The sequence below is a fragment of the Oncorhynchus masou genome, unplaced genomic scaffold (assembly GCF_036934945.1).
Source record: "Oncorhynchus masou masou isolate Uvic2021 unplaced genomic scaffold, UVic_Omas_1.1 unplaced_scaffold_2335, whole genome shotgun sequence".
Classification (NCBI taxonomy): Eukaryota; Metazoa; Chordata; class Actinopteri; order Salmoniformes; family Salmonidae; genus Oncorhynchus; species Oncorhynchus masou.
Window position 1 is genome coordinate 57,134 of NW_027008797.1, and position 14,856 is coordinate 71,989.

Consider the following 14,856-nt stretch of genomic DNA (forward strand, 5'->3'; position numbering starts at 1 on the left):
GCAGTTTCTCAAACAGACTAAACTCAGTCAAGGACTAAACAGAAACAGAAAATGCTTGTTGAATACAATTCCATCATAGACAAAAAAGAATGGAAGCATATCTTTAAGACCAGGACATGTTTCTAGTTATGAATGTTTTGTTTAGAGTCACGTGATCTATGAGAGCAGTTAACAGTATCCAAACTATGAGTTCTAACACACAGAACAGTCTCAACATGACATAAATCACAAACTTGGAGGGAACAATGCGTAATCACAAATGGCACCCTATTTCAATAATTAACCCAATAGGGTTCTGGTCTAAAGTAGTGCACTATATAGGGACATGTGCCTAGGGCTCTGGTCTAAAGTAGTGCACTTATAGGGAATAGGGTGCCATAGGGCTCTGGTCTAAAGTAGTGCACTATAAATAGGGTGCCATAGGGCTCTGGTCTAGTAGTGCACTATACAGGGAACGGGTCATGGGCCCTGGTCAAAAGTATGCACTATATAAATAGGGTGCCATAGGGCTCTGGTCTGGTAGTGCACTATATAGGGAATAGGGTGCCATTTATTGTGCTAGAGGTGTTTAAACCTTGTGGAACAAACAGGTTGTGGCTGTTTGTTCCCCATCAAGAACCTAACAAAGGGGGGTAGAGGGTGAAGCGTCGGGGGGCAAAGTGGGGAGGGAGGGTTGAGTTACTTAGTACTGTGTGTATGAGAGACCTCACTGGGCCACCCCCATGACGTAGTGTGGTCCATCACTGTCAAGATGCATCATCACATCTGACTTTTACTCTGCTGGTCACCCTCCAGCACCAACAACCTCTGCCCCATAGACAGAGTCACCACCTTAATCTAGAGAGGGGGAAAGAGGGGAGGGAGATGAGAGAAGGGAGGGAGGAGGGGGAAGAGGAAGGAGGGAGGGACAGAGGAGAGGGAGGAGGAGAGACAGATGGGGATAGAGAACAGAGGGAGAGAGGGAGGGAAGGAGAGGATGAGAAGTCGTTAAATTTACAAGGTGGAAAACCCAAACATGGTCTCTGCCTCTCAGACAGAATACATTAAGAAACAAGTGTCTGAGTAGAAACCCAAACATGGTCTCTGCCTCTCAGACAGAATACATTAAGAAACAAGTGTCTGAGCACGTCACAGTTCAGCTGGCGTCGAGTCTAACGGGTTTGTTCGCATTAAAACACCTTGGCTTGAAAAAGCGGCAATAGTAGTTTGTCCATTTTGAGTCGGCGTAGTCGGTATACACTTCTTCAAAATAGAATTAATCCAAGATCCCGTAACTCGAGAAAATCGGCCATTAATTTACATTTTTGCTGAAGAGATCTTAGGTGACACAATTTGACATCGAACTAAGGCGACTGGTGAAGTATTTTTCTATGAAAGAGTTCAACGAGAGAACTTGTTGTTTTCATGCAAAGACTTGATTGAAGAATTCCCACTGTTGACCAATCACTGACGAAGGGGCGTCGGTTTCCGAACTTCAGTTTGCCTCCAGAAAAAGGTGTGCCGGAACAGCAGATAAAACCCCGGCCCGAGTCCGTAGCCCCGGGCAGAGTCCAAAACGTCATCATAATGTATGCACAAACGCTGCCGAACTGTTTCAGCTGGGAAGCATGCTGACACCTTAAGTCAGACCACACACACACACACACACACACACACACAGCGAGACAGAGGCAGAAACAAACGGAGAAGGACATTCTATTGTTCCTGCTGGTACAGTATCGAGGAGTGTCTGACGACGTTCCTGAGCAACACCACCATCTAGTGGACAAACACAGGTACTAAGCAGACAAAGAACAAGCCTGAGTACCAGTGTGCCATCAAGGCAACTCCTCTATCAACCTCGTGTCTACGATTGGCTCGTCAATAACCTAGTCTCCAAGCCTATAAGCCTGGGATCTATAGGACTGACGTACTGAGTAAAGTTCTTGTCATTTCACTTTTGGCGAATCACCCACGACTGCGAGGTACAGGGAAGGTTAGGAGGAAGTTGCTGTGGGAGATGATTGGTTCGTAGATTAAGCTGATTAACCAGAAGGCCAATGTCCCGGGTCTCTCTCTATTGGCTAACGAAGACCCAGTTTGGCATGTCTCTCCACCAGACCAGATGTCCACCAGACAACATGTCCTCATCAATGGGCACAACTTTGAAGTTTCACTTCAATATAAATGTATGGCATGAAATTACTAAAGTAAAGAGGCGTGGTTTGATGTGGGTGGGTGTTTTGAGAGGCGTGGTTTGATGTGGGTGGGTGTTTTGAGAGGCGTGGTTTGATGCGGGTGGGTGTTTTGAGAGAGGCGTGGTTTGATGCGGGTGGGTGTTTTGAGAGAGCGTGGTTTGATGCGGGTGGGTGTTTTGAGAGAGGCGTGGTTTGATGCGGGTGGGTGTTTTGAGAGAGGTGTGGTTTGATGCGGGTGGGTGTTTTGAGGCGTGGTTTGATGTGGGTGGGTGTTTTGAGAGAGGCGTGGTTTGATGTGGGTGGGTGTTTTGAGAGAGGCGTGGTTTGATGTGGGTGGGTGTTTTGAGAGGCGTGGTTTGATGTGGGTGGGTGTTTTGAAGGCGTGGTTTGATGTGGGTGTGTCTTAACCAATCCACTTCCACGAGATCATTGCAAGTAATACCTTCTTCAAACACACATGACAGAGCCCTGATCAACAGTAGTGAACTAATGGGAAGATTCACAGTTCAAAAGGGTTACCTCATCCAGCTGTCGCTCTACGGCCTGTCTGTACTCCAGAGTGACTGGCTGCTGCTTAGGAGCTCACTGCTGCCACCTGCTGACTGGAAGACCCCAGGACATAACTGCACGGACCACAGAATGATTTTACATCAATACAAATTACTTAAAAACATTTTTTTTTTAAAGCCAACAGAATAGACAAACTATTGTCTCGTAAATCCATCAAAATATTTTAGCGGGCTGTTACTACTGGCAACATGATTTGTCATCTTGAGTGTCAGAGATGCTGTGTAATGTTGTCTCGGTGTGAGAGCACACTGAGAGATACATATTTCCCACAGATCTACAAAGAATATGAACAATAAAAAAAAAAAAGTTGGTATTTCAACTAAAAGAAATGGGAGTTTATCAATCATAGCAACAAGATTTGTGGCCCGTTGCCATGAAAACAGGACAACACGTGCTGCATAAACATTGTGTAAATCTCCAATATTTAACAGTCAATGTTTAAATTCCCCCACTGTAAGTACTACAACTATATCAGTCATTGGTTTAAGTCCTGCTCAGACTGCCCCCCCCCCCCATCACTCACCTCTCTATGGCAGTCACATTGAGGCAGAACAGAGACCTGAGGTGGTCAGTTTCCTGGGTGTAGAGATGTAGACCATGCCAAGCAGAGAGCTGCAGCCAAGACAGGTCAGGGGGACTTCAAGGCTGTAACAGGGGAATATCACACGGCAGGTCAGGGGGGATATCACACGGCAGGTCAGGGGGGGGGGAATATCACACGGCAGGTCAGGGGGGAATATCACACGGCAGGTCAGGGGGGGGAATATCACACGGCAGGTCAGGGGGGGGATATCACACGGCAGGTCAGGGGAGATATCACGGCAGGTCAGGGGGGGATATCACACGGCAGGTCAGGGGGGAATATCACACGGCAGGTCAGGGGGGAATATCACACGGCAGGTCAGGGGGGAATATCACACGGCAGGTCAGGGGGAGATATCACGGCAGGTCAGGGGGGGATATCACCGGCAGGTCGGGGGGGGAATATCACACGGCAGGTCGGGGGGATATCACACGGCAGGTCAGGGGGAGATATCACACGGCAGGTCAGGGGGGGGGAATATCACACGGCAGGTCAGGGGGATATCACACGGCAGGTCAAATCACACGGCAGGTCAGGGGGGGGAATATCACACGGCAGGTCAGGGGGGATATCACACGGCAGGAATATCACGGCAGGTCACGGGGGATATCACACGGCAGGTCAGGGGGGGGGAAATCACAAGGCAGGTCAGGGGGAAATCACAAGGCAGGTCAGGGGGACTTTCAGGCTGTAACAGGGGAATGACAGAATGGTCAGTAGGATGGGGTAGGGCTGTGGCGTCACAAATTTTGTCAGCTGGAAAAGGGGGAATGAGTCAGGGGTCTGCCAGAAAGCCACGGTACCGGAGAAGTGACGCGCGTTCACGTGAAAGTTCACACAGCTGACCAAATTACAGCAATATTTTACTTCTGGGTTAATATTAGATTCGATTTAATAAGAACATTCTGTCCATGACGAAGTTAAACATTGTGGAATTTGGCAGAGGTTATTAGCAGCTAGCTAGACAAACAGACATACGCTAACAGACCCTCTCGCAAAACTACCAGCCTCGATCCTTCTTACAGGTACCCGGAGAAGTGAGTTTCTTTGCCAACCAAAACATTGTCACTGACACCTGCAAGAAAGAAAGAAAAACAGAGGGAATTGTTCAGTCTCTTTGGGAAATTGGGAGAACAATATCTAATTAGAAATCAAATCGGTCTTGTCCTTAGACATAAGCCTGATCCAAGATGTGTTTGTGGCCAATTCCATCATGTACCCGCTGTGGCACATGGAACAGGGGATCATTGTAAATACTTTTTATAAACGATTAAAACGGAAATCCCAAAACGGAGTCGAACTTTGCGTGCGAGTAGGGCAGTGTCACCAATTCAGAAACCCACTGAGCAGGGCAGGGGTCACCAACTAGATTAACTAACCCACTGAGCAGGGCAGGGTCACCAGCTAGATTAACTAACCCACTGAGCAGGGCAGGGGTCACCAACTAGATTAACTAACCCACTGAGCAGGGCAGGGGTCATCAACTAGATTAACTAACCCACTGAGCAGGGCAGGGGTCACCTTTAAACTAGATTAACTAACCCACTGAGTAGGGCAGGGTCACCAACTAGATTAACTAACCCACTGAGTAGGGCAGGGTCACCAACTACATTAACTAACCCACTGAGCAGGGCAGGGGTCACCAACTAGATTAACTAACCCACTGAGTAGGGCAGGGGTCACCAACTAGATTAATAACCCACTGAGCAGGGCAGGGTCACCAACTAGACTAACTAACCCACTGAGTAGGGCAGGGGTCACCAACTAGATTAACTAACCCACTGAGCAGGGCAGGGGTCACCAACTTGATTAAACCCACTGCATTAGCTCACCAGTCAATTTATTACATGTATTGATCATTCAGAGCTAATAAGGCTAATTTCACAGTAGTTTCAGAGACCTGCAATAGACCCAAGACAGTAATGTGCGTGTGTGGACACTACATAGTAGTGTACTGTGGGTGTTACTGAGCAGTGTAATACCTATGGATTTTACACATGAAAAGGGTTCGGGCTGTACGGTTCATAAACACGGCTTTCGGGACGGACTCAGACCTCTTACCCTTTTCCACATTTTGTTTTAGGTTACAGCGTTGTACCAAAATGTAGGTTTTTCCTCAATCTACACACAATACCCAATAATGACTAAGCAAAAACATGTTTAGAATTGTGTTCATTTATTAAAATATCACATGTACATAAGTATTGACACCCTTTACTTAGTACTTTGGCAGTGACTACGTGAAGTCTTGTTGGGTATGACACTACCAGCTTGGCACACCAGGAGGTTCTCCCATTCTTCTCTGCAGATCCTCTCAAGCTCTGTCAGGTTAGACGAGGAGTCTCTGCACAGCTAGTTTCAGGTCTATCCAGAGATGTTCGATCGGGTTCAAGTCCGGGCTGGGCTCAAGGCCCACAGGTGACCTCCAATCAAGTTGTAGAAATCCCCAAAGGGCCTCGACACAATCGTGTCTCAGAGCTCTACGGACAAATCCTTCAACCTCAGGGCTTGGTTTTGCTCTGACATGCACTGTCAACTGTGGGACCTTATACAGACAGGTGTGTGCCTTCCCAAATCAAATGAATTTACCACAGGTGGACTCCAAGTTATAGAAACATCAAGGATGATCAATGGAAACAGGATGCACCTGAGCTTGATTTAGAGTATAATACTTATGTAAATAAGGTATCATTGTTGTTTATTTGTAATACATTTGCAAACATTTCCAAAACTTGTTTTTGCTTTGTCCTTATGGGGTATTGTGTGTAGATTGCAGAGTATTTTTTTAATTTAATCTATTTTAAATTCAATTTGTAAAGTAACAAAATGTGGAAAAAAGTCAAGTGGTCTGGCCTCTGAAGTACGATGTAATTACAAACGCACCCTCAATACAGGTTACAGTGCACCCTGATGTAATTACAGGTCCAACGCACGATGTAATTACAGTCCAACGCACCCTCGATGGTGATACAGTCCAACGCACCTCCGTCCAACGCACCCTCGATGTAATTACAGTCCAACGCACCAGTGCACCCACCGAGTTACAGTCCAACACACCCTCGATGTAATTACAGTAGTTACAGTCCAACACACCCTCGTGATGTCCAACACACCCTAGTTACAGTCCAACACACCCTCGATGTAATTACAGTCCAACACACCTCGATGTAATTACAGTCCAACACACCCTCGATGTAATTACAGTCCAACACATCCACTGTGGGATTAACAGTTTTGTTAGTTGTCAAACGAATTGTAATTTTAAATGATGCAACATTCCAACCTTGTTTAGCACTACTTAGTCCAAATATGGCATAATTCCACTGGTTCATTTGGTACTCCTTGTAGATAGCGAAATATTAACATAGAATACACAAGAATGGAGCTAACGTTGCATCCTTGGGAAGGGCTCGTAAGCAAAGCATTTGATGCTTAAATCCACACCCGTGGTATTCTGCACATGTGACAAATCAAAGTGGAGGAGGGACTTTTATTTTTGAAGGAAACAACAAATTCCACTGTTGTAGCTACTTTCATATGGGTAGGGACCGATGACGTCGGACAAGCCGGGCTGCATTCAGCAGGAGGACCGACCAACATTTGACACGGTCAATTAATCCTGAAGATGTAAACAACTTTGAAAGTTACTTCAAGTGCAGTCACAAAAACCATCAAGCGCTATGATGAAACTGTCTCTCATGAGGACCGCCACAGGAAAGGAAGACCCAGAGTTACCTCTGCTGCAGAGGATAAGTTCATTAGTTACAAAGCCTCAGAAATTGCAACCCAAATAAATGCTTCACAAGGTTCAAGTAACACACATCTCAACATCGGACAATGTTCCTCTTGCGGCAGCAGCGAACGAGGATTCTTAATAAATACATTTGTACCTGGAAGTTAGACAGCCCGTCGGAACGCAGCCCGGCTCGTCCGACATCATTCTTCGGGGTCCAAAAACGTATTATGTAGAACAAACAAACCGCTCTGATTCTAACGAATCATGTTAGTTATATTAATGGTATTTCTAATCTGCAAAGTCATTTTTCTTTAAGGAGACCAGAACAAATGCACATAAGTGTGTAACAGATGTGTCATTGAAAGCAAGTCTAAGAAGCGGTAGATCTGTTCTGCACGCTTCCCGCGATTAGCTTCCGTTTTTAGCATCTTTTACTTTTTGGTTTTGTACATCCGTTTCAAAACAGCTGAAAATACATTATTTTGGACGAAGCAAAATATATTTCACAGTAGTTAAGGTACAAATGATTCTCCTCTACATGCTATCCTTGTTCGTTTTGTCACAGAACTGAAATGAGGCCAACTTTTATAAATTGTAGTAACCAGGAAATGTCAGACGGAGCGATGTCTGCATTTTGCATCTTTAATTAACTCTGCATTGTTGGGAAAGGACTCCACTGTAAAGTGAAATACTTCACGGTCAAGTCAACATCTGTTGTATTCGGCGCAGATGACAAATACAATTTGAACCTCGTTTCGACATCTGGGAAAGCCGGGCGCTGCAGCAGGGCACTTCTCAATGCCATTGTTCAGTGTCAAAACAGACACGACAACGAGTAATGCATTGTATTCTGACACAACCAAGGCTATCACACTATCCAAATCTACAATGTAGTCCGCCAGCAACTTACGTTTCAGCAGTATTTGATTTTGTTCGTCCTCACTCCCAGCCCAAGACAGCGAGTCACCCACAGGCAACTTGCAACTACCGCAGAAAAAGACGACCGGTGGGTCGCTATCATCGTCTTCTACGAACTTCCCTTGTTTAGAGTTGTCCTTAATGATGGTTGAGTCAGCATAAACTCCATCGTTGACGGTGACTTCATATGTCACGTTTGAATCTTTGCAAAGTGCTCTTCTCCCGACATGTTTCTTTTTTTCGAACTTGGGCGGGTTTGGCGAGAGACAGTCGCAGGAAATACGTCATACGGCCCGGCCCGCCTAAAAAAGAAAAGCGGAAGTTTCATGTCATCATTTTTTTAATTAAAAAAAAATATATTATTATTTATTTGTTTTAATTATTTTTTAATTTTATTTTGAACACAACAAATACAAACCCCCTCAGAAATATACAAACAAGAGTACATAAACCTAACAGACGGGTATTACAAATCGAGATTCATTTTCGATTTGTCAAATACTTTTATGGTGCGTATTGCTTTTTGTTTTTACATTTACTGAAGAATTGAAATATTATTTTGAAATCAATCTTAAATCATGTGAAAAGGGGTTTGTTTTCTGCCCACTTCATTTTATAGACAAAGAATCTTCCAGGAAAGATAAACAACTGAACAATGAAAGTTCAATCAGGGTCCATATCATTTGGTTCAAAATAAAACATAATATCAGTCTTTCAAATTAACATTAATAGTCGTTTCTTTTAAAATAAAATCTTCTAACTCCAAAATCTTCTGACAGAAGAGCAGTCCCTAAATAAATGGTGAAGAGTCTCTGGGTCACAACCACAAAATACACACATTTGTTATCAACAGCTAATTAGAATCTGTGTATGATAAAGGTCTTTACAGGGTAGATTCTATGAATGAGTTTGTATGATACTTCTTTCACCTTTATTAGATATACAACATTTACCAGACAACAACGACACGTTGCTCCAGTTACCTTGTCCTAGGGCTGCATTTCAGTTTTTAGCATTGTATTGAGGCTACAAAATCCTCAACAGTTGCACTTGGGAGTTATATTATATATGTTATATGTTATATTCTCTAAAGAAGAATAGCACCTAATATTCTGAGATAAACCTGATACATGTGAGAAGGCATGATCTTTCAGAAAAATGGTGTTGTCGTCAGCCAATTGTGAACATTTTATCTCTTTGTCTTGTCTCTGAATATCCCTAAAACTGTCCTTATTTATGTGAAGTGCCATAACTTGAGTGACCAATAACAATAAGAAAGGAGAAATAATAAAACTAAAACTATCCTTATTTTTTTATTTCATTAAGAGTGTGAGTCTTTCTACTGATGACCTTCCCTTTACCCATTTATTTTTCCAAAAGATAGATCGGAAGGACAAGCATGTGTCTCTTGTAGAAAGTAAAAGTCTGCATTACAGGAAAATAGCCTTGCGTTTGAGTACATAGACGAATACCGGCGACAATGATTGAACAATGAGATAAAGACACTTCAACCAACAACGTTGTTATGCGAATATCAGCTTTTCCTACGGACATGTAACCCAAAAGGATTTCCATCCCATTATTATCCACTCCAACAAAACAACATATTGGTCATAAAGTTACCAAAGTATTCTTACTGCCACAAGGGGGAGACATTGTGTAGACTTTACAATAAGCAGTTATTCACCTGTAGTTAGTGTTGACCAGTTCTCGGGTCAGCCTTTTCTCATTATTCACCTGTAGTTAGTGTTGACCAGTTCTCAGGTCAGCATTTTCTCATTATTCACCTGTAGTTAGTGTTGAGTTTAGCAGTTCTCGGGTCAGCCTTTTCTCATTCAAGTTTTTGTGTACATTTTATAATACCTGGACCTGGTAATCAGTTTTTTGGCCTGACAGTTCTGTCCGAGATAGACTCCGCCTCTCACTCAAATGTTCTGATTTGGCCGCATTTCTTTCCCATTGATGATCATTCTTGCACAGATAAATAAATGCAGTTTTCCTTTCGAGCTGCAGCCACCATCAGCTACAGTTGCTCTCTTGTCACTGTGTCTGCTGTGTCTATTGTCACTGTGTCTGCTGTGTCTATTGTCACTGTGTCTGCTGTGTCTCTTGTCACTGTGTCTGCTGTCTGCTGTGTCTCTTGTCACTGTGTCTGCTGTGTCTATTGTCACTGTGTCTGCTGTGTCTATTGTCACTGTGTCTGCTGTGTCTCTTGTCACTGTGTCTGCTGTGTCTCTTGTCACTGTGTCTGCTGTGTCTCTTGTCACTGTGTCTGCTGTGTCTCTTGTCACTGTGTCTGCTGTGTCTATTGTCACTGTGTCTGCTGTGTCTATTGTCACTGTGTCTGCTGTGTCTATTGTCACTGTGTCTGCTGTCTGCTGTGTCTCTTGTCACTGTGTCTGCTGTGTCTATTGTCACTGTGTCTGCTGTGTCTATTGTCACTGTGTCTGCTGTGTCTCTTGTCACTGTGTCTGCTGTGTCTATTGTCACTGTGTCTGCTGTGTCTATTGTCACTGTGTCTGCTGTGTCTCTTGTCACTGTGTCTGCTGTCTGCTGTGTCTCTTGTCACTGTGTCTGCTGTTTGCTGTGTCTATTGTCACTGTGTCTGCTGTGTCTATTGTCACTGTGTCTGCTGTGTCTATTGTCACTGTGTCTGCTGTGTCTCTTGTCACTGTGTCTGCTGTGTCTCTTGTCACTGTGTCTGCTGTGTCTCTTGTCACTGTGTCTGCTGTCTGCTGTGTCTATTGTCACTGTGTCTGCTGTGTCTATTGTCACTGTGTCTGCTGTGTCTCTTGTCACTGTGTCTGCTGTGTCTCTTGTCACTGTGTCTGCTGTGTCTCTTGTCACTGTGTCTGCTGTTTGCTGTGTCTATTGTCACTGTGTCTGCTGTGTCTATTGTCACTGTGTCTGCTGTGTCTCTTGTCACTGTGTCTGCTGTCTGCTGTGTCTATTGTCACTGTGTCTGCTGTGTCTATTGTCACTGTGTCTGCTGTGTCTATTGTCACTGTGTCTGCTGTGTCTATTGTCACTGTGTCTGCTGTGTCTCTTGTCACTGTGTCTGCTGTGTCTCTTGTCACTGTGTCTGCTGTGTCTCTTGTCACTGTGTCTGCTGTGTCTATTGTCACTGTGTCTGCTGTGTCTATTGTCACTGTGTCTGCTGTGTCTCTTGTCACTGTGTCTGCTGTGTCTATTGTCACTGTGTCTGCTGTCTGCTGTGTCTCTTGTCACTGTGTCTGCTGTCTGCTGTGTCTATTGTCACTGTGTCTGCTGTCTGCTGTGTCTCTTGTCACTGTGTCTGCTGTGTCTCTTGTCACTGTGTCTGCTGTGTCTCTTGTCACTGTGTCTGCTGTGTCTATTGTCACTGTGTCTGCTGTCTATTGTCACTGTGTCTGCTGTGTCTCTTGTCACTGTGTCTGCTGTCTGCTTTGTCTATTGTCACTGTGTCTGCTGTCTGCTGTGTCTCTTGTCACTGTGTCTGCTGTGTCTATTGTCACTGTGTCTGCTGTGTCTCTTGTCACTGTGTCTGCTGTGTCTATTGTCACTGTGTCTGCTGTCTGCTGTGTCTCTTGTCACTGTGTCTGCTGTCTGCTGTGTCTATTGTCACTGTGTCTGCTGTCTGCTGTGTCTCTTGTCACTGTGTCTGCTGTCTGCTGTGTCTATTGTCACTGTGTCTGCTGTCTGCTGTGTCTCTTGTCACTGTGTCTGCTGTGTCTCTTGTCACTGTGTCTGCTGTGTCTCTTGTCACTGTGTCTGCTGTGTCTATTGTCACTGTGTCTGCTGTCTATTGTCACTGTGTCTGCTGTGTCTCTTGTCACTGTGTCTGCTGTCTGCTTTGTCTATTGTCACTGTGTCTGCTGTCTGCTGTGTCTATTGTCACTGTGTCTGCTGTGGTCAGATTCTCTGTAAACCTCCATTTTTGCTTGATGAGGAATTCACAGTTCTTCGCTCGCCTCCAGAGAAGATCCCGCGTAGATCTGTTCTTCGCTCGCCTCCAGAGAAGATCCCGCGTAGATCTGCTCTTCGCTCGCCTCCAGAGAAGATCCCGCGTAGATCTGCTCTTCGCTCGCCTCCAGAGAAGATCCCGCGTAGATCTGTTGGTGAACCGGATGATGGTTGTCCTCGGTCTCTTGTCTTGATCCTTAAGTCTTCCCAAACGATGGACGATGTCTACATTTTCCTGAAGTTTGAACATTGTCAGCCAATTAGTTAATATTAGTGGGAATCTATTTACATGGTGAGATACAACTTTGAGGTTTCAATCAAGGAATATGACACTGTTATTAAAGCTATATCTAGTGGGATAGAACATGTACTTCAGAATAATGCATATTTTGGAATATCTCCTATTGTAAGCGATAACCAGGTGAATGGCATTGGTCTACTAGATACGAAATTCAACAATCGTTTAATTAAGGGATATTTTCTACAGGAAGTCTATTCCCTCTGCGATATTTTGTTAGGCTTCATCGTTTGATGTAAACTGGCACCGTGCTTGGCTCACTTCACACACAATGATGGAGATCTCCTTTCAGATTATCCATAGATTCTATCCGTGTAATAGCTTGATGTCTAAATATATATATATATATATATATACACCTGATGTTACCAGTGAATTCAGTTTTTGTGAACTAGAAATTGAATCTATTGAACACTTATTCTGTCATTGTTTATATAGTGAAGTGCTCTGGACTGATGTCAAACTATATCTTGGCCTCAAATTGCAAACAGCTAAAAACAAAAAATGACATTTTTAAGTTTGACATATTATTTTACTACACTGATTCCACAATTGAATGTGAGTCATAAATCTCTTTATTTTATTAGGAAAATGTTTCATACACAAATCAAAATGTATGAAGAAAAAGCCCCTTATCTTAATTTTTAAAAATCTGATTTGGAAAACTATTTAGAGTCATTAAAATGCAATTTCAAACCCCCGAGCTGACAAGGTACAAATCTGTCGTTCTGCCCCTGAACAGGCAGTTAACCCAATGTCCCTAGGCCGTCATTGAAAATAAGAAGTTGTTCTTAACTGACTTGCCTAGTTAAATAAAGGTAAAATAAAAATTAAAAATATAAAACAAAATGTTTAAAAAATGTATTCGCTACATGTCTGTATTTTAATTGATATAAATGTGGATTAGCTTTATTTTCTTACAATTTCTTTCTGGATGTTATGTTTATGTTAATAAAATATATATATAATAATAAAAAATGTAAAAAATAAATAAAAAATGTTGCATTCACACGTCAAAAATCGAATCAAATTGTATTTGTCACATGCGCCGAATACAACAGGTGTTGTATTCGTGAAATGTACCGTGAAATGCTTACTCACAAGCCCTTAAACAACAATGCAGTTAAGAAAATATTTAATAAATTAACTAAAGCAAAAAAAAATACAATAATTAGGCTATATACAGGGGTACTGGTATCGAGTCAATGTGTGTGGGCACCGGTTAGTCGAGATAATGTCTGGTAATATGTACATGTACAGTGCCTTGCGAAAGTATTCGGCCCCCTTGAACTTTGCGACCTTTTGCCACATTTCAGGCTTCAAACATAAAGATATAAAACTGTATTTTTTGTGAAGAATCAACAACAAGTGGGACACAATCATGAAGTGGAGCGACATTTATTGGATATTTCAAACTTTTTAACAAATCAAAAACTGAAAAATTGGGCGTGCAAAATTATTCAGCCCCCTTAAGTTAATACTTTGTCGCGCCACCTTTTGCTGCGATTACAGCTGTAAGTCGCTTGGGGTATGTCTCTATCAGTTTTGCACATCGAGAGACTGAATTTTTTTTCCCATTCCTCCTTGCAGGCCCAAACCATGATGCTGCCACCACCATGTTTGACAGTGGGGATGGGGTGTTCAGGGTGATGAGCTGTGTTGCTTTTACGCCAAACATAACGTTTTGCATTGTTGCCAAAAAGTTCAATTTTGGTTTCATCTGACCAGAGCACCTTCTTCCACATGTTTGGTGTGTCTCCCAGCTGGCTTGTGGCAAACTTTAAACAACACTTTTTATGGATATCTTTAAGAAATGGCTTTCTTCTTGCCACTCTTCCATAAAGGCCAGATTTGTGCAATATACGACTGATTGTTGTCCTATGGACAGAGTCTCCCACCTCAGCTGTAGATCTCTGCAGTTCATCCAGAGTGATCATGGGCCTCTTGGCTGCATCTCTGATCAGTCTTCTTGTATGAGCTGAAAGTTTAGAGGGACGACCAGGTCTTGGTAGATTTGCAGTGGTCTGATACGCCTTCCATTTCAATATCGCTTGCACAGTGCTCCTTGGGATGTTTAAAGCTTGGGAAATCTTTTTGTATCCAAATCCGGCTTTAAACTTCTTCACAACAGTATCTCGGACCTGCCTGGTGTTCCTTGTTCTTCATGATGCTCTTTGCGCTTTTAATGGACCTCTGAGACTATCACAGTGCAGGTGCATTTATACGGAGACTTGATTACACACAGGTGGATTGTATTTATCATCATTAGTCATTGAGGTCAACATTGGATCATTCAGAGATCCTCACTGAACTTCTGGAGAGCGTTTGCTGCACTGAAAGTAAAGGGGCTGAATAATTTTGCACGCCCAATTTTTCAGTTTCAGGTCCGGGATGGCAGGAAGCTTGGATGTACTGGGCGTACGCACTACCCTCTGTAGCCTTACTGTTGGAGGCCGAGCAGTTTCTTAATTTAACCTTTATTTAACTAGGCAAGTCAGTTCAGAACAAATTCTTATTTATAATGATGGTCTACCAAAAGGCCAAAATCCTGCGGGGGCTGAGATTAAAATATAAATAATATAGGATAAAACACGCATCATGACAAGAGAGACAACACTACATAAAGAGAGAC

The 14,856-nt window shown here is 43.3% G+C and overlaps 1 pseudogene; it reads right to left on the reverse strand.

Annotated features, from left to right (window-relative positions):
- Positions 1 to 658: 658 nt before the first annotated feature.
- On the reverse strand, positions 659 to 12,075 carry LOC135533356 (protein Mis18-alpha-like; annotated as a pseudogene).
- Between the last annotated feature and the right edge of the window lie 2,781 nt (positions 12,076 to 14,856).